General features: G+C 44.3%; 1 long non-coding RNA gene across 1 annotated transcript in view; it reads left to right on the top strand.

The window, feature by feature from the left end:
• The window catches only part of LOC115494324 (uncharacterized), a 60,050-nt gene extending 49,175 nt beyond the window's left edge, over positions 1–10,875 (top strand). The window contains exons 2-3 of the long non-coding RNA XR_003959301.4: positions 8,619–8,778; positions 10,598–10,875. This is a non-coding gene — a long non-coding RNA (uncharacterized lncRNA). The remainder of the gene's footprint in view (positions 1–8,618; positions 8,779–10,597) is intronic.
• The last annotated feature ends 8,846 nt before the right edge of the window (positions 10,876–19,721 follow it).

Here is a 19,721-nt window from a genome sequence, read left to right as displayed (position 1 = left end):
TGTTGGCTGAAGCAGTCAGATAGCCCATGGTGATTCTGGGCTACAGTGAGATAAATCAGTGCTGATGTTCATGCCAAACCACAGATACCACACTCAATTTGTTAGGGAAAAACCCCAGGTCTTTCCAGCAAAATATTCACTCCATCCATATCCTGTCAGTGAGCAATATGGAAAAATTTCCCTCTAATGGGTGAGTGCTGTGCCCTAAAACAAGCCTGGGAAACCATAGCTTGTACTTCGTGCATGAAAGTACTGGACAATTAGAAACTCAGCTGAACCATGCAGATTGTCTGCTGATGAGGGTAGACGCTTATTAAAAAAGCGTGGAGGAATTTATTCTTTGAAGTTTACAGCTGTTGCCATTTCAACCGCAAGGCCAAGTTTACATCCATGACAGACAAAGAACACAGCACAGAAAAAAAGAAATACAGCTTGATAATTGCATGATGATTTTACACCTTTCTGAGGGAGGCTTTTTTCCTTTCTATTTCAGTGGCTTTATCCATGCAATAACTTTTTTTTTTTTCTGTATCCTAGGAAGATGAAGTCTCTTCGTCCCCAAGATCGGGTAGCTGGGACAGAAAGGACTTGTCTTTCTTGGAGCAGTTCTTGTCCCCTCTAGGTCAGAGGTCAGGTTGTTTTCAGCCTGACTGGGATTGCTATTCTCTCCATAATGCCTTCCTGTCTCCACATTCCCCATAAAACTACCTCCACAAAAAAAGGGACCACCCTTCCAGAAGGGAGCAAGGATAGGATTCAACTAGAGTTGAAGAGCACATTAATCTCCATGTGCATTTTCTTTTTTCAGTTACCTGTTAAGATCCAGCAAAGAGTCTGGAGATGTGTTTTTCTCCTTACCTGGTTAAAATGGTTACAGTCTTTGGTCACTGCAATGACACTTTGATGTCATCTGTCTAATAGAGTCCATTGGATAAATAAAGACAATCTTCCACTACCTTTGTGCTATACCCTTGATTAAACTGAGCTGCTGTCTCTTCATCCTTGACCTCAGAGCTGGGTGATCTCTTCACCATTGTTCCAAAATCAATGACACAAGATAAAATCAGCCACGACCAAACCTTAGTATTGCCACATGGCCTCAGTTCAAATCTTCATAATAAAACCTTTTAGGAGACATCCCTGAAGCAGTAGTTTGCTTAGTCTGACCAGAAGAGCACAGGTGTCAGGGCAGGTGGCACTCTCCGTTCATGGTGCTGCATCACAGGTTGATGTCCTGGGGTCATGTGCATTTGTGAGGGACAAGGAACCTCCTGTTGCCTATTTAGCTGGGTAGTGTATGTTGTGATAGGCACAGAGCTATCTCACAATAATTTTAACAGTGTGCACTGGCCTAATAACTGTTTATTGCACAAATATTTGGGTTATGCTTAACAGCAGACTGTAAGGAAATCAATCAGAAAGGAAGAAAAATGGCTTGAACTCAGCCAGCCCTGCAGTTAACACAGGACAATGGGAAAGTCATGGGCTCCCAGGAGTCTGGTTCAGCTTCCTGCAGGGCCTACTGAACTGGTTGGGAAAGACAGAGCCAGAAGTCTGACAAGCGAGAAGCACAAATGAACTCTGGCTGCATCAGCAGGACTCTCTTTTCAGAGCCAAGGAGATCTTGGGGAGCTGTTCAGGGGCACCAGACCAAGACACAGGCACTCGCTGTAGTGTCTGTAGAAGCAGAGACCTGCCTCAGTTGCCAAAGGGGCAGAGCTGTGGATAATTTGGAGGATGGGGAAGAACTGCTCATTTTGTAAATGCTTTTTGGAAAAGGAAACAATACTATAGTTTTGAGAGAATGGTTTTGACATTTTGTGGGCATGATTTGTCCCACTGTCCTTGAGGGAAAGTCCACAGGCATCCAAACATGGCTTTTGGTGAAACCTTTCCTCCCTGTATTACAATCCCTGGCAACTCAAGGAAAGTTGAGACCCAGACTCTTGAAATGTACCCCATATGGCCAAGGTGAGGCCAAGACCCCATTTCTAGAAACAAATTCTGCTGAAACTATGGATGTGAGTCCCACAGTTTAGACACTAGCAGTTGTCTCCACCCTATGTCTCATGCCAACGAGAGCATCAGACAGTGCCTGGTGTCTGAGCCAAACTGTCCTTTTCTCTTGTGGGCTTTGTGGCCCATCAGACACCAGAGGGGCAGAAGTGCTGCCAGTCCTGCTGTCTGAGGGCTTGAACAGACACAATGGGGCAGCTCTTGCCACCTGGAGAAAGCACTGCCTGTTGGTGCTGAAAATGGTAATGCTCTTTGCCAGGCCTAGTATCATCTGCTCTTCTGCAAATACATAAACTAGGCTTGTTTAGGTCACCTAAATTGATACTTATCCTATCAGCATATTAGTGATTTTGCATTACATTGCAATAGAGTATGTGCCAGGTCTGCTTAGCTCCTGTCTTCCAGTTTCAGGGCAGTAACAAGTACTTATGCATGCCCTGCTCATGATCATGTGAGCCATATCTGCACAGCATTGCCTTTCAAGAGCAGCAGTTCCTCTCTTCCAAAAACCAAACTGCTAGTTTAGATGAAATTTCATCAAGGCTCCTGTGGGCATTATAGCTGCGCACCAGTAAGAGAGGACAGAGGCCCTGCTGGACAATAGCAAAGACTCACTGGCTTATGTATAAGAGGATAAGTGACTGCTAGGTCATATTTAATTTCCCCTTACCACACAGACCATAATTCTGTCTAACCAGAAGAAAACACTGCACGATAGGGAAAACAGGCAGACCACAAACTAAGTATACACCACATGTTAAGTAAGCAGATGTCACAGGAAGGAAAATGCAATATAAAGGTAGGTGCTAAAAACCTTGAACTGACATCTGCTCTTCTTTATTTCTGGCTAAAATTTTCCTTTAATACCTGATATCATAATCTCATTTTAATCCTTTTCAATAAAGTGGTGATAGCTTCTATCTGCAATTCTCTTACAGACATTTTTCTCCTGTTCTGAAAAACAGGTACCTTCTTGTTACAGTTGAATTAATCTTTGATTGATGATTTCTCACCAATCCACCAGCAACACTGTTGAGTTACTTTAGAGTAAATGGCATAAAATTTCATTTAACTAAAGAAAGAATCAGCAGCACAAACAAAAGGTTTGTGAATCTTAGATAGCCTGAGCAGCACCTTGTCCCTTAGCAGGGACCAAGTCTCAAAAAGCACTACTAACAAAGGAAGAACTGGCCCACAAGAGCATCAATCTTTCTTCTCCTGTCCACAATCCCTTATAGAAACTACAGCTTAAAATCTCAGCAGAGAGCTGGATGTGGAGTACCTCATGCTTTGGAAGCACAACTTGAGAAATATTACAGGGGGCCAGTTTTAAGGAGTCCTCTGAAAAACCAGTCTTTGTTTTGGACACCATAAGCTGTTCAGCACCACCAGTCAAATGCTAAGATCTTGGGTAGAAACTACATCTTGCCATAAGCAGCATGCATCTCTTCACAACAGGAACCCAGTCTGCTGTTTGTAATGCTTGGCATCCTAACCTCAAGTAAATACACCACATAATCTGCAGGATATGTCTCTGAGCATGCTTACATGGTAATAATGATGTTAAATAGAATGGCTTTATGATTTATTGTACCTTATGAAATAAAGCAAAGCCAATCTCTTCCCACCATGGGAAGTACCAGCACAGTAGAAAATGGGAACAAGAAAAAATGAAATACCACCCAGGCCTGGTTTAAACATGCAAACTTTCTAATAAAATATCAGAACCAGATGCTGCTAAAGATGAGTGATAATTAAAGAAGATAAATTAAAGAAATGTTTTTCCAGGGAATGACTCTACTACACACAAATTGTTTCAGCATGGGAAAAATATAATAAAATTACTGCTGCTGCCTGTTTTCAAAAGTTTCCATTAATAAGTCAAGGCAGGTTCCTGCTAAATTCCCTTATATCCAGGCTCCCTCTTTGCCTCTGTTGGTTTAATCTCAATGTGGTTTAGCAGAGTGAGCAGAGGACTGAGCGCCAGGAATTCGGTTCTAACACTGACTCACTGTGTGGGCTCCCTTATGTCATGCTCGGGGCAGGTCAGGCCTGGAAAGCACATCTCTAAAAATGGTCCTGAGGGGTCCAAAGCCTGACAATCTGCCCACTCTTGTGTCAGATGTGCACAGTTCACCAAATGTTCTCCCCTGACTGTCAGTCCAGCAGACTGATCTCGGGCTAAGCTGGTGTAATGTGATTTTTTTCAGTCTGGTGTCTCATCACAAGAAATAAGTACACTGGGAGCCAAGTTATGCAGACACCTGTGCAAACTCACGGCAGGAAACACGGCTGGAGCACTGCAGATGAAGGGCGGATTCAGCAGACCCACTAAGACCACCCTGGAGCTTTATGTGTCTGTGTATAAACTCATCTTAGTCTGGCTTGTTGTTAAGCTTCATCTTAGCCAAACACAAGATGGTGTTTAAGCCCCTCAAAGACTTTTAATTTCTTTAGATTTCTCACACGCAGAAAAGCGTCCATCGAATTGCCAAAGGCAATTTTGTAGCAAATAAAATAATGTGCTGCACCAGGAGAGGAAAAGAATAAAATAAACCCATGTAGCTACATGGCCTAGTTCCCTTTTAACCACATGCTCCCCAGGCTCACAACCTCTGCAAAAGCCTATGAGGGGTAATGTGGTTTGCAGTGTAAGGTCAACAAATCGGGCGTGCTGGGGCTGAGCGAGGGCTCAGACACCAGGTCGGGTTTCCCCGCCGTACGGAGCTGCCGGCGGCCCCGCGGGCGCGGCCGGGCCGGGCTCGGCCGGGCTGCATCCCCCGCTCCAGCTGGGGCTGCATCCCCGCTCCCAGCCGGGGCTGCATTCCCCGCTCCCAGCCGGGGCTGCATCCTCACTCCCAGCCGGAGCTGCACCCCCACTCCCAGCCGGGGCTGCATCCCCGCTCCCATCCGGGGCTGCATCCCCGTTCCAGCCGGGGCTGCATCCCCCGCTCCCAGCCGGGGCTGCATCCTCACTCCCAGCCGGGGCTGTATCCCCACTCCAGCCGGGGCTGCACCCCCGCTCCCAGCCGGGGCTGCATTCCCCGCTCCCAGCCGGGGCTGCATTCCCCGCTCCCAGCCGGGGCTGCATCCCCACTCCCAGCCGGGGCTGCATTCCCCGCTCCCAGCCGGGGCTGCATCCCCACTCCCAGCCGGGGCTGCATCCCCGCTCCCAGCCGGGGGCCCGCAGCACCGGCACTGCCTGTGGCGGCCGCATCCCCTCCCTCAAGCCAGGACAAGGCGGCTGCGAGCCTCGGCTGCCGACGGGAAAGCAGCGGGAGCTTCCTGCAGGACCCCGCGCCCGCAGCTCGTTCTCCCGGTAGCGGAGTCAAATGGAATGGATGAAGGAGTCAGGAACAGGGACAGGCCTCCACAGCACGCAAGCTCCGAGCTATTTGCAGATGTTTCAGCTCAGTCTGGGGAATTTACACTCGATCTGAGGCTCTGTGCAAGTTAATCTGCGCACGGCAGTCCGCCGGCCCCAGCCCAGGCACGCCGGTGGCGAGGCCAGCCGCTCTCTGCGCCTTTTCCTCCCCAGCTCCTGCGAGCCGCAAGGGGACAAGGCACGGATGACAGCAGCTAGGGCTAACTCCAAAACAGTGACAGCTTGCCTTGCCGGTCAGACTCAGAAGAGCAGTGTTGACCACACTCTCACTTGATCCTTTAAAAAATGCATTTATTAAGACCCTTTACTCCCTGCAGACCACTGAACTTGAAATAAGAAATACTGGTTACACGGCTAATAGGGAGATTGGTGATATCTCCTTGATCTCTGTTTCAGTCCTTATGCAACCAGTGCTGCAGGGCATCTGCCCCCAAAACACACTTCTAACCTGTTGGACAGACAGAATTCCCTGGAGAGAATGGATAAAAAAAATCCAGTGGAGAGATATCGGACGAAAATTCAGAGGAGAGAAGAGGAGACAAGAGAAGATTAGAGGAAGAGAAGAAAAAAAAAGTAAAAGAAAGAAAAGAAAAAATGAGAAAAGGGGAGGGGAGGGGAGGGGAGGGGAGGGGAGGGGAGGGGAGGGGAGGGGAGGGGAGGGGAGGGGAGGGGAGGGGAGGGGAGGGGAGGGGAGGGGAGGGGAGGGGAGGAGAGGAGAGGAGAGGAGAGGAGAGGAGAGGAGAGGAGAGGAGAGGAGAGGAGAGGAGAGGAGAGGAGAGGAGAGGAGAGGAGAGGAGAGGAGAGGAGAGGAGAGGAGAGGAGAGGAGAGGAGAGGAGAGGAGAGGAGAGGAGAGGAGAGGAGAGGAGAGGAGAGGAGAGGAGAGGAGAGGAGAGGAGAGGAGAGGAGAGGAGAGGAGAGGAGAGGAGAGGAGAGGAGAGGAGAGGAGAGGAGAGGAGAGGAGAGGAGAGGAGAGGAGAGGAGAGGAGAGGAGAGGAGAGGAGAGGAGAGGAGAGGAGAGGAGAGGAGAGGAGAGGAGAGGAGAGGAGAGGAGAGGAGAGGAGAGGAGAGGAGAGGAGAGGAGAGGAGTCATGAATCTGGGTGTGTAATTTATATATGAGTGAAAGTTTAAACCAGTGTGATTGGCAAGACTACAATGTTACTAAAAGCCACAGACATGCTAATTGGTGAGTCATTTAAATAAAACCTATTGATCTTGTAGGTTTGCCAGTTTTCAATTTTCACTTTTGCTTGAAAACAGCTCAGAAAATAAGACTTAACCAGAAACTCATGATCAGTGACTTTTTCATCCAATTTTTTAGCAAATGTAACTCATCTATCTTGAGGGGTGTTTTTGTTTGACCATGGGAGCAGTCACAAAGCTTCCTGCATTGGCTGGAGTCACACACTCAGAGCAGACCACGTCCTATGTGCTTTCCATATTCCCATTACTTCCACATTTCCATTGCAGCTGCAAACCAAGATATTCTTCTAAACTGTGATGTTCACTGCCAGCAAACAGTCTTAGGTGTATGACAAATAACCACTATAGGCCTGTAGCACCTCAGCCACGCCACTCCAGAGGTGGGGGATGCCAAAGGTCAAGCTTGGCTCAGCTCAGTTTTCTGCAGCCATGCCCAGCACAGGAGCTCTGAGCTGCTCAGGAATTTGACTGACATTGTCAGCACGAAGACAGTAAAGGAATGTGACTGATGTGTTGTGGTTCAAAGATGAATGTAGTTTGACAATTCATGTAAAGGAGCAAAAAAAAAAACCAAAAAAAAAAACCAAAAAAAAACTTTTACCACATTAATCCCTTCATCCTTTACTGTTTGAGCTGAATCTAAGGTAAATTTGATAGAGTGGCTAAAGCAGGTATTCTTGAACATCAACCCTGCTCTTCTGCCACAGGTTAGGAAAGTTTTTTCCACCTTGAAAGAAGCACCATCATCTGTTGAGTGATCTTGAGCTGCTAAGATAGAGAGATTGGCTCCTTCTCCCCCTCAGAGAGAGCTTCAGTAAGCAGGCACAGGCTTTCCACATTCTTAAGCAAAATATTTACTTTAGAAGCGCTGAAACAAAATTTGGAAAAGTGAAGAATAATATTTTGATGATGTTAAATTGCATTAACGTCAAAAGTGAAAATTAGATGCATGCACATACACCAAGGGCATTATTCACTAATCACAGGAACATAAAAGAACTGGAAAACACCCTCCTTCATTGCCACTAGAAAAGTTGATCTGGAATAAATTACAGGCAAAATGTATAATTAAGCAAGCCATTATTATCCAGTGTCTTAGCAGATGCTGGCATTGTTTATGGTGATTGGGATAAGAATTCAAGCGAGGTTTGGTTTCACAGCTGTGTCCATGATGCCTTGGACCTGTTGTATTGCCCCAGAAATTTCCAGTATCTAAGTGTGCTGCTTATTGATTCCTATCCTCCTCAGCTGCTGACTGGGGAACTTTTCTTTAGCTTCTTGGAAACAAGAAAATTGTTTAACTGATCAGTCAGCCAGGATTAATACTTGAAACCTGTGTTTAATTACTTTGAAGAAGCTTTAATATTCCACCAGTACAAGGAGGAGGGACCTTCCACTGCATGTTGCTATTCTCTTAGTTTTAGTTTTTGCAGGTGTAAGCTTGTGGCTTAGTTACTGAAATAATAATTCTGTTGAAAATATCCTTGGCATGAGAGACAAGCTGCCAAAGTGTAATGGGCACAGTAATTTGTACATGGAAATGAGGATCCATGAACATCAGTGTCCTCAGGAGCTTACGATTAAAACATTATGCTGAGCTCTTATGATTTCTACAGCTAATTAGCAAGATTTATAAGTGTCTAAAAAAAAAAAAAAGGCTGAATACAGAAACTATCCTTATTTTCCACTTAGGGTAGAAAACTGCTGGGTTCTATAATAGTGGGGAAAGAAAGAGAGGGAAAACACCCTTATCTTTTCATTTGCCCACAATTTAGACTAATTGCTTCTCTCTTTTCCCTAGGATAAGTGGATGTCTCAGGTGTCAAGCATGAAGTCTGTGACTTATTCACATCAGTGGCAATGCCTTGTTGATTTCATAGAGAAAAGGTTTCCTGCTGTTTCATTATGGATTCAGACTAGCACCGGTTTTGTTTTCCAGCAGCATGCTGAGGGAATGCAAGGTGTCTGAAAAAGCCACTTCCACTAATATATCCTTGGTTGATTCTGTTCCCCAGGGGTGCAAAGGGAAAAGGAGGGGCGTGGGAGGAAAGAAGAAATACCAAGCTAGTCTGTAGAGGAATGAAGGTCTGCAGCCACAGACCTGCAAGGATCTCCGCTGCTCCCAGGAGGATTTCTGGCTGGCAGCACCTGCATGACCTGCTTGGGAAGTTCATGGTGTGTATGGAGAGGCTCTGCATGCCCCCAGCCTTTTCCCTACAATTTTTGCATTTTTAGAAGCCCAAACATCTCCATGTAGTCATGGACAGAAAACCTGTGGCCAGTGTCATAAAACTCTTCTGGTCAGACAAATCTTTCCGCCAGAAAAGGAGATGCCCTCCAGAAAATGTGATTGTGTGGACATCTCACTGCATAGGATGAGCATTGCTCTGAGACAAAGACTGATGATCATTACTGAAGGAAGGAATTGCTTCAATACAGACCCAAACCAACTGAATCCAGATGTGATTACTGGTTTTTTTGGTGGTTGTAGCTAGCTCCTGTGTGCAGAACAGCTGAGATTTCACCCAGAACACAGCTGGCTGTTTCAGCCAGGGTGTCTGTCCCTGGTCCAGGTTTGCCTTTGGGAAGAGATTCTCCAGCCACTGTCATCATTGCCCTCTGCCAGATTCTGCACTCCTTTTTCTAGCCAAGAGTACAAGGACCACAGGTGGGTCTGTGCTCCCCTAGCTGGGAACTGTGACCCATGGTGAGGGACTGAGAGCCACACTGGGCCCTCAGCTGCCTAGGCATAGAACTAGATGTAGGGACATGTTCTGTCTGTACAGCCCTCTCAGGCAAATATGACCTTCAAAGGATTGTACTTCACTTTTTGGTGGCTGTAAACATCTAGTGACAGACACAAGATCTTCATGTATCCCTGGGAAGCGCTTTATCAATTCTGTATGTCACCACAATGTAATAATTAAAAATACACTGTCTTACTGCACAACTAGTATGACCACAAAAGTCCATTTATAAAGTTCCATCTATTTATACTGGATCTCCGTTTCCTAAGCTTAGATATAAACAAATACCAGTATGCCACACTTACTAATATCCTAGCATTTTATGACTTTTTAATGAACCACTGTCATCACCTCATCCAGTAATTTTTTTCTCATTCCTGTATTCCTAGACAGATGGCCTAAATGGGTATAATGGGATCATTTCCACTCCAGCAGTAGTTTGGTAGCTGCTGAACCCTTGAAGCAGAGAGTATGCCAAAGTTGATGGTGAAACCCACACTGGAGCAATGCCATAATCTCCATATTCACCTACAGAGTCAGTCCTTTTTTTTTTTTTTTTTTTTTTTTTTTTTTTTTTTGTTAACATGGAGTGGGAGCAGTTAGACATTTTTAAAGAGTTTCTGGTCTAATATTAGACAGGAAGGTTTAGCAAGAGAACTTTTCATTGAAATGGCACCTTAGCCTCCTTGGTCAGAGGTGCTTCAGACCATGGGAATATCAGGCTGGCACCTCCTACTGCAACATGTCCAGTGAGAGGAACATCAGCAGAGCTTGACTTCATCACATAAACCCAAGCTTGCATATGGATACAAAGCTCCCAAAACAGAGCTGAGGGGGAAAGAATCCCACCCTGATGGAAAGAGAGAAGTGGAACAAAGGCCTGGCTGAGGTGTCACTGCTGGAATGACAGCAGAGCTAGCAGAGGGAGGGGAGTGGGGCAGGGAGCACCCTGTCACACGGTAGCCCCTCCATCCTCCGTCCTGCAGCACAGGGAGGGGGGCCTGCCCAGCCTCTTTTACAGGTGTGTGGGAACTGGGGGACCCACAGGCGGCTGGGGCTCTCCTCCCAAGCATGTGCACTCCAGATGGGTTGGACTGAACGCCAGCCAATGTGGAATATTATTTATAATAACAATAATAACAATATTAATAACATAAGAACATCTGGTAGCATTTTTTTCCGTCTACTATTTGGCTGGAGGCAGAGCATCCGGGTGACATGACAATGTATTTCTGTTTCCAATTTAGCCCCAGCTCAGCTGCTGCAGTGACTCAGAGACAGGCACTTCCAGGGACGCATCCCTGCTCCCGGTCCCGGCTGGCCCCACAGGTGTCCCACCACAGACAGCAGAAGCACCTAAGATCATCCATGCTTGGATTTCCTTTACTGGCTGTTTCACAGGAGACTGCAAGGAGGTTTTTATGCTTCCATGGCTCCTTTCCATCCTACCCTGTGAGGAAGTCACCCAACTACAACGGTGTGCGGTTTCAGACAGAAAATAAAAGCTGGCTGTTTTGAAATCAAACCAGAAGTGGCTCTATTCACATGTCATGCTATTGAAAGTATATTTGACTTCATACATAGTTAAAGTATTTCGGTATTGTTTTGAATTCTAAGGCTTTCAAATGCGTCCAGTGAATATGTCTCTTCCAGCAACAAAGATTTCAGTTTTGACACGCAACTAACATCTAGCCTAAAAAATTAATGCTGTGGTTAAAAGCAGACTTTTCTTTCTTCGTTATACTGACAGAAAGCTAAAAGCAAAATTACCATGGAAGCTGAAGCTGTTGCTCCTAAAGTGTATACAGATAGCTGCAGCAGGAATACTTTTATCCATCCTGCTCATCATTAGTTTCTCCCAGCAAGTTCTAGCTGGGAAGTTGATTTCTGTGAGATCTAGTGAACTGAGGGTGGAGTCCTCACTCATGGAACAGGCTTTCACTTCAAAGCAGTTAACGCATTGTGCACAGACTCTCATCTGCTATAAATTTATACAGGTTGATGACAAACTTAAAAGGTACACTGTTAAAACTTCATGTTCAAGAATAATGCTCATTTAAGTATTTGAGCATTCTCTCTCGAGTGGCTGAAGACTGAGATTTATGTAAAGTAAATGAAGCGTCCCCTGATGCCTTTGGAGGCACGTATCCTGTTCCTGTCCTTGGGGTCAGCCAGCTCTGCATGTATTCTCCAGGACAAACTAGGTCTCAACACTCATAATATAATCAAATTTGCATATGAAGTAGCAAAAAACTGCTGATAAACCAAAAATCCAGGCCTTTGGCTCAGCACTTGTTCAATTATTAAAATCAGTTGCCTTAGATGGCATCTGAAATAAAACCATTTCTCCTAATACACTTCACACACCACTCCGTGAAAAGATTAAATCTAATTATGTAGCTTGACCTCCTAGTTTAGTCAGCTGAATTTGTAGGGCAATGCAAGGCTGCTCCCATCACCTTTAGCTATAGTGATGTGATTCTTAAAATCCTTAAGATGAAAACTTCAATAGTGCAGCATTATTTGTAACTGACAAAAGCCAGGAATTTGGGTTAATTCTACCTCCAGCCTCCTTTTAATCTCCACATAGGTTCCCTGTTGTCACAAATATTATTAGCATATGAAATCTGCTGACTGCTGAAGTTTGGGGAATTCTAATAATGAAGGAATTTCCACACCCTTACATCTAACACAGTTTCTGAAGCAGACTGCCAATGTATATTGTAAAGCTCCCCTGGTTGGTTCAACACTCAGTGACAGTAGGCAGGAACCTGCAGCTCTGGTACAGAAATACAGGGCCAGACATTCCCCTCTTGGCCTGGAGAGGCAGTGGCTCCCTTTCCCTTTGAGGACCCTGGTGGTGCCACCCAAGTGGCACCCAAGTGGAACCCAACATTTGCCTTTCTTTGGGATCTCATGGCTGGCCCTGGGTGCAGGGCTTACATTATGGGGCAGAACACACTCAGACTAGAAACTTGGCAGCTCAACAGCCAGAAGAACAGAGGAAAGCAGAGTGGAAATGAGCAGGCTTGGGAAAAGAAAACTGGGAAAGAACAAAGAGAGAGCTGTAATCAGAAATCATCTGAAGCAATGCTCTTAAGATGTTATCCATAACAGAGTCCTTGATGACAGTCCAGGATTCTCAGCCTGGGCCAGGGAACTGTCATCTAGAAAGGAGTAAAATCTTACATAGGCTCATGCTATTAATAGTGACAATGCTCAGTAAATCCTACCATGTGCACTATAAACAAGCTTTTTTTCCTGTGGCTCAGCACAAGTCCTTCTAAATTCAGAATTTATCTGTCTCTCAGACCAGAGGTCCAGCTTTGCACTGTGACACTGTGTATGCATGGGCTGCATATATTTTTAGCATAACCAGGTATGATTCCCCTTCCTCTTGCAAGATGTTGACCTTCTCAGTTCAGTGTCTCCTCCCTTCCCACATCCTCCTCACCAAAACAGGGTGACCTCTCCATTCTGTAGGGAATTCCCTTACATACATGTTCTCTTGTGTTATGTGAACTAAAGTATTTGTGACAGTCACCTCAGAGAGGGAGAAGTGAGTTCTTGCCTTTGTCTTAAAGATTTGACCGAGCAGGAGAGTGGGAACTACATCTCCATGGTCACCAGAGAGGTCTTGCAACCTAGGGAGACAGCCTTGCCTCTTCCCCGGCTTCCTCTGAACATGGTAATTAAATCCTTGAACCCCAGGATGACAGCTGCAATGGGGAGCCTAAAGTCCACAATCACAAAGCTTTCTAACCCATTTTCTCCTACAAGACAGGTTAGACAGCCCTGGTTCTCCCTGGTAAAGGTGTGTATGTGTTCAAACCGTGTGTCCCAAAGACTGGGTAAGCAGGCAGAGCTGGAACTGAAAGAGGGTAAGTTTAGATTTGGTATGAGAAAGAAATTATTTGCCATGAAGGTGGTGAGACACTGGAACAGGCTGCCCAGAGAAGCTGTGAATGCCCCATCCCTGAAAGTGTTTAAGGGCAGGCTGGATGCAGATTTAAAAACCTGGTCTAGTGAAAGGTGTCCCTGCTCATGGCAGGAGGGATAGAACTAGATTATATTTAGGGTCCCTTTCAACCCAAACCATTCTGTGATTCCACAAAATACCTTCTCAGTCTTTCAGGGTGTGCCTTACTTTACCATCAGAGGTAAGAACTGAGGCAGTCAGCCAGTCTTTGAATACCGATTCTGTGTGTAGCAGATGACCAAACACCTTCAGGCAGAGGTGCTCTGCTCCCCACTCCAGGGTTTCAATAGTATATTGCCAAGAAATCCTGCATATTAACACTGATTTTCTGGTAAGGCTTTTAAAATGCAGGTGTGGAAGGCTGATGAAAGATCCCCAGAGAAATATGGGTTATGGTGTCAACATCAGAAAACGAGAAAGAATATCTCATATTTCTGCCTACATGTCATCTGAAAGAAAATCTTGTTTAACGCTGAGCGTCATACTGTTATGGAAGGACAGAGATATCAAATAATAGGAGAGGGCACACACACTTGTGGCCACACTAAAAGGTATCCCTAGGAATAAATATTGCAATTTATTGGCTTTGGCCATGGAACCATAGATTATTCTGTCTTCTCATAGAGTATGCAGCTAGCAGCAAAGCTCCCTCCTAACACCAGAGTAGTGTTGCTTTCAGTGAGCTTTCAGATCATGTTGTGAGTGAAGAAAGAGAGGCATTTCTCAGATTGATACAGAAATGACCCTGGAGTGATCAGTAAATGGGAGAAGATGTGAAGATGATTAGCATCATATTGATTGCTGTCAGCTGTCAGAAGTGACTGTGCTGTCAGAAGTGAGCACAGTCCCTTCCAACATCTTTATAAGGAAAAGTAAAAGACTAGGGAACAGGAGAAGCCATCCAGGCCAGTAAATCAGGATGGACAGTCCATCTCTGCGTTGAGTAAATGAGTTGGTCCAGCTCCTACCACAAAACAGCAGAAGGTGGAGGGCTACACCCACTTAACTTCAACCAGCTTTTGCTAACGTGGGACCTTCACCACATATTTTGGGGGATCAAGAAACAAGAGTGCTACTGTCTGCATAACAATGAACAAAATAAGCACCAAAGTGACTGCATGTGGGTAATAAAAATAATAGCCAGTGGGAAACATGAGGAATCATTTAAATGATGCAAGAGAAATTATATACATCCGAGTATATTTTTTCATAGGCAAACACATGAAAACTCGTCCTCCAGCAAAGCTGGGATACAGCCAGGGACTTAGATGTTGCAATGTTTTAATTTGCAGATTTCCTGTTGCCTAGCAGACTCCTCAGCCAAGCATTAGACAGTCAAGATACACTTTCCAAGGAGAATTAGGTGCCTTAGAAGAGTATTCCTAGAAACCAGCACAGAGTATGAAGTTATTCACACTGCCCTGGAGAAACCACAGAATAACAGAATGGGACCACAGCCACAGACAGCAAAACTATCTCTCTGCTCAGCCCAAATCTTCCCCCTGAAGGAAAATAGTTCAAGCCCAGTTAAGTCTTTGTCACAGAAAGATTCTTCACTTTGTTCTTCACCTCTCATTGCATCCAGTATCTCAGCAGCTAGGTCACTCTTAAAAGAGAAGAAACACCTGCTTCAAACCCCGATGCTGCCTGATGTGCAGCAAGACCCGGCGCCGACTGCTGCACAAGCACTCCCATCAAAGCAGGCTCACCCCAGCCTGTGTCCCGCAGCAGCTGTGCGAGGAGGAGCAGAGCCCACTCTGAGGACAGCAAACAGCTCTGCTGGGGGAAGGTGTGCTCCCTCTGCAAAAACTCCGAGGTAAGTGCGGCTCTGAAAAGACCGGCTGCAGCTGCCATAAACACAACAGCAGACTGAAGCTGAGGTGGACAGCATGGCCTTTCCAGTGTGCCTAGAAACCAGGACTTCGGTGCCCTGAGACATCCACCCATCTGACACTAACACACCAGTCCCATAGCTGCCTGCATTACCCACAGGAAATGTGCAGGTCTAGATAACCTTTGTAAAAGCTCAATGAGGAAGTTTCATAGCCAGCTCTTTGTCAGGATTTCCTCACCCCTGTATTAAGCATGGAAAACTGACAGATTCTTGTTGTATTCCCTTATGTTTGCTACCTTGTGAATGAAGACTCTGCTCTCCTGGGGAAGAAAAGTGCAGCTGCATATTTCTTTTGCACCAGAGCCCTGTCAGAAATCGCCCTTCTCTTTATGCCCACTTATTAAGTGTATAAGAGTAATATTCATGTGAAACCAGCTGATATATCAAAGGAACAACTATCCCAAAGAATATGTATGAGATTTTATGCAGGTAAGAGTAAAATGTTTCTGCATGAGCAGAATCTATTTGGGCAATGTTACAACTATGACGGTTTTATACTGCTTGCAGTCAACCTCTCCACCCATTTTGGTTGGTATGCTGACCATCAGGTACTAGAAAAACATGCTTTAAAATAGTTAAAATATACTTCTTATTATCCAAGTGAGAATAATCTTGACAGTCTAACATGAAAAACAAAAAAACAACCAACATTTTGAAACTGGCATGAATTATATATGCTTTAGACTTGTATTAAGGATTTTTTTTTCATTTAAGATAAATGTACACTAACCCATTTTCAATATGGCATCACTCCCAGTCTCAAATCCAGCAGAATTCTCTCTCTGGGTCTGCCAGTGAACCTTCCTTCTGCAGGCAAGTAATTTTCATTAGTGTCTTATCTAGCTCCTTAAGACAGGCTTCCCTGCTAGATAAACCACTGCAATTTGAAACCACAGGGAAGCAAGCTGCAAACCTCTTTGCCCAGAATGACTGTAAACATGCAGGCAAGGAATAAACAAAACAACCTTTGAGTTAATGAGGATGGATGCCAACAGCCACCTCGATTTCTGCTAAGCATTCTAGACTGAAGGGATTGAGATAAGCAGGACTCAGTGCTGCTGATGTAGTCTGACTTACCAGTTAATGGAATGTTCTTCAGAACGATGTACCCAAATTGGTCTGAGTAAAAAGAATCAGAAAATAGACAAATTTTCTGACCATAGGAGACCACCTCCTACCTCTCAACAGCACCCCAGACTACTCCCTTGTTATAATTAAGGGTATGTGGGGTATTATTGGTGGCAAAACTTTGTCGAATACACAGGACCTATTTAGCAATTGGTTGGACAAAACAATAGCAAATAGACCACAAAAACAATAGTCCTGTGCTGGCAGAGACGACACTGGATGATGTAATTGACCTTCTGCATTTGAACCTTGTCATCTGTCACTGGCTATGGGCTGCAGAAGAATAAACGTGTAAGATGAAAACAGGTTTAACAATAGAAAAAGAAAACACAAATGCAAATACAGAATGCAATACGATTGCTCAAGATGCAAATTATAACCAGACCCTGTGACAGATTAAGAAATGATGAGTATACTCAGAGTGCCAGACTCCAAATAGTAGGTTACTGTAATGCCTCCTTTTTAACCCCACTAGATACTGAGACAGCAGTAAACTTCATTTGCTGGACTTGGCTCTTCTTATGTTCAGGACATAGGTCAAAATGCATTTTCAAAGCTCCAGTTTTACTTCTAGGTCTATAGCACATCAGAGGCAACAACTTAGACTTCATTTTTCAATAGGAAGAGTCACAGAAAGGAGATCATTTCATCGAGGCAGATAAAGACTGGATAAACCCTGTGTCTGTGGATGACTAACACATGATCTCTGAACACAGCTCTAGTCTACAAAAGGAGCTATTTGAATAGTACTGCTGGCAACGGCTGAAAAAGCACCTTGGAGTTCTAGTATAGGCAGCCTGAAAGTCTTTAGTTTGTAGAACAAGTTAATCTGCATTTCTTCTGTTTCTGCAGCCAGCCCCATGGCCTGTGAACAACAGCATGCTAAATGCTTCTCAACACTCTCCTTCAAGATTCTTCATCCTTTTTCCCGGGCACATCATCTTCCCAAGTAAAATACAGGAAAGGAGATTGTTCTCCTCCTCTAGAATTGCTCTCCTCTCTTTCTTTGGGAGATAATGGACTTGCTTCCCAATTCCTGGTAAAGAAGCAACATCAATGCATCCCCACTTTATCCAGACAAAGCTGAAAAGCAGAAACTTTACAAAGGAGAGAAAACCAAGAAAAGTGAGAGGCCAGAGCTCTGCTCACTTTCATCTCTGCTTCTCAGTTGAAGGTCCACAGAGCACCAGGGTTTCTGCAATACCAGGAGGTGGCTGGTAAAATGATTACACCTTGTTTCAAGCAAACCCACAGTTTCTAAGGAGGTTTGCTGAGAAGCATCACCACCTGCTGGGGAAAACAAGTGGGAACCAGTCACTCAGCCATCAGGTTTTATGTGTTGGGAGGACCTATTGGCTGGCATAAAGACATTTTTATTATTAACACATATAATCAAATTGTCTGATTACAAGATTAAGCTAGGATTTTGCAACGTGATTAACTCGATTCCCAAAGATTTTCTAACTTATTACTGACCGTTTTATCAAATAAAGAGAGGGAAAGAGAAAGTTTCATAAATTTTATAAGACTATATGTTTCTTCAATAAAGAAAGGTTGAGAAATACTACCCTTTTTCAAAATATTCAAAGACATATAATATTACAAATCCCCCTGTTCTCTGCCATATGATTTTCAAAGTTATATTAAGAAAGGAAAAATAGAACCTTAAAACAGACATATCAGCCTCTCCCAAGATCCTTGTTACAACAGAAATGGAGCTGAATATATATGAATGACCTACTATTTTGTGGTTTCCCAATTTCTTCTCTTGCACATAGAATTAATAACAAGTTTAGGTTCGTTCTATTAGTTAGACCCTTGAATTAAAGCAATTTCTATCCTCTGTCTCTAACAAAACATCACTGAGTTCAAAAATACCCCAACAGCTCTAGTAAGCTGTTACAGGTCTCTATTGAACAATTTCTTTGCAAATCAGATTGACATGGAACAATTTTGTTGGCCAAGAAAACCAAGAAATCAGCCAAAAAAAGAAACAGAAAAAACACACCCTGAACCTTTCCCCTCGGTTTTCATGCAAACACACAACTGTAATAATATTTGAGCATATTTTATCATCAGAATCAACTACTTCATTCTTAAGCAACTTACAGTATTTAGCCAGCATCCAACTAAACTGCTGGTCTCTCCAAACAATTAGTCATATTTTAAACCAATGATAACAGGAAAGATCATGGTTTCCATAATAAATATATATAAGTTGATCATTATTATTATATGGTTTCATTAGTTGAAACCATACTTTGTATCTGTTTCTCCAATATATATCTTATTGTATGCATTTCAAGGCTGTTAATAATCAGATGACAACTGTTGGAGAAGAGAAAAGAAACCGAGGCTGGCATAGATCCTACATCATCCCGAGTTTCTGCTTCTGGGGCAGGAGTCAGTAAAATGAAAGACCTCAGTAAACTTCATTCTGTCATAAGAAATGAATTGTAAAGAGGAAGGTGAACCCACAAAAAAAAACAGAACGAGACCTTGGCATTTCAAACTCCCTTCCAATTCATATAAAGAGATGCTATTTCCTTTGGGTTTAAACCCCTACACCACCTTATTGCTGGGTTGCACATTATACATAGAGGCCCTGACCATTCACTTGACTGGATAAGCCCAGTGTGTTCCTAGAACTGCAGCCACCAGGAGGACTCAAGAGACCGGCTGCTCTGCTCCTGCTAAGGAGCGAGTGTCTTTACTGACACTAAGCTGACACCTTTAGAGACAAGGACATGGCACACTTTGGTCCTTCCAAGCCCTGCACCACAAAGCACAATGTCCTGCTTTGAAGAAGAGGTATTGATAGCACAAAATAAAGCAGCTGACTTCCCACTGCAGGGGGGAGAAGGGGACTTTAGGAGAATGGGGGTCTGTGGTAGCCTGAGGCAGCTGGGCACAGATCCCCTTTCCCTCTGACTGCCCATGTGGGCAGTGCTCAGAGGAGACCTGACAGTGGCTGCTGGTACATTGCCTCAAAGCTATGTGTAGCAGGACCCTCTTATGACAAGGACTATCTGAAATAAAGGCATTCAGAACCAAAACCCAGACTTTGGTGTGGGTCTTTTTGGGGCTGGGTTTTGTTGTGGTTTGGTATTTTTTTCAGGCAAACATTAATGTAACAGAGAGCACCTGAACTAACTGAAATCTAAGTAACAATGTGAGGAAAGGAGTGGCGAAAGAATGGGGAAAGGAGTGGAAAAGCTTGGTCATCAGTAATTCTGTACCTATAATAATTCCTAAACCTGGCTAAGCACCTAAGCATGTGCAAAACTGCATAGACTGAAGTCTCCCTCTGGCTTACCTCCAAGACATTAATGCAGATACACTCATAATTAATGAGATTACATATTTTGTG

Source organism: Taeniopygia guttata, chromosome 3, assembly GCF_048771995.1.
Source record: "Taeniopygia guttata chromosome 3, bTaeGut7.mat, whole genome shotgun sequence".
In the NCBI taxonomy this organism is placed as follows: Eukaryota; Metazoa; Chordata; class Aves; order Passeriformes; family Estrildidae; genus Taeniopygia; species Taeniopygia guttata.
Note: the sequence above shows the minus strand (reverse complement) of the source record. Positions and strands in the feature narration are given on the sequence as shown.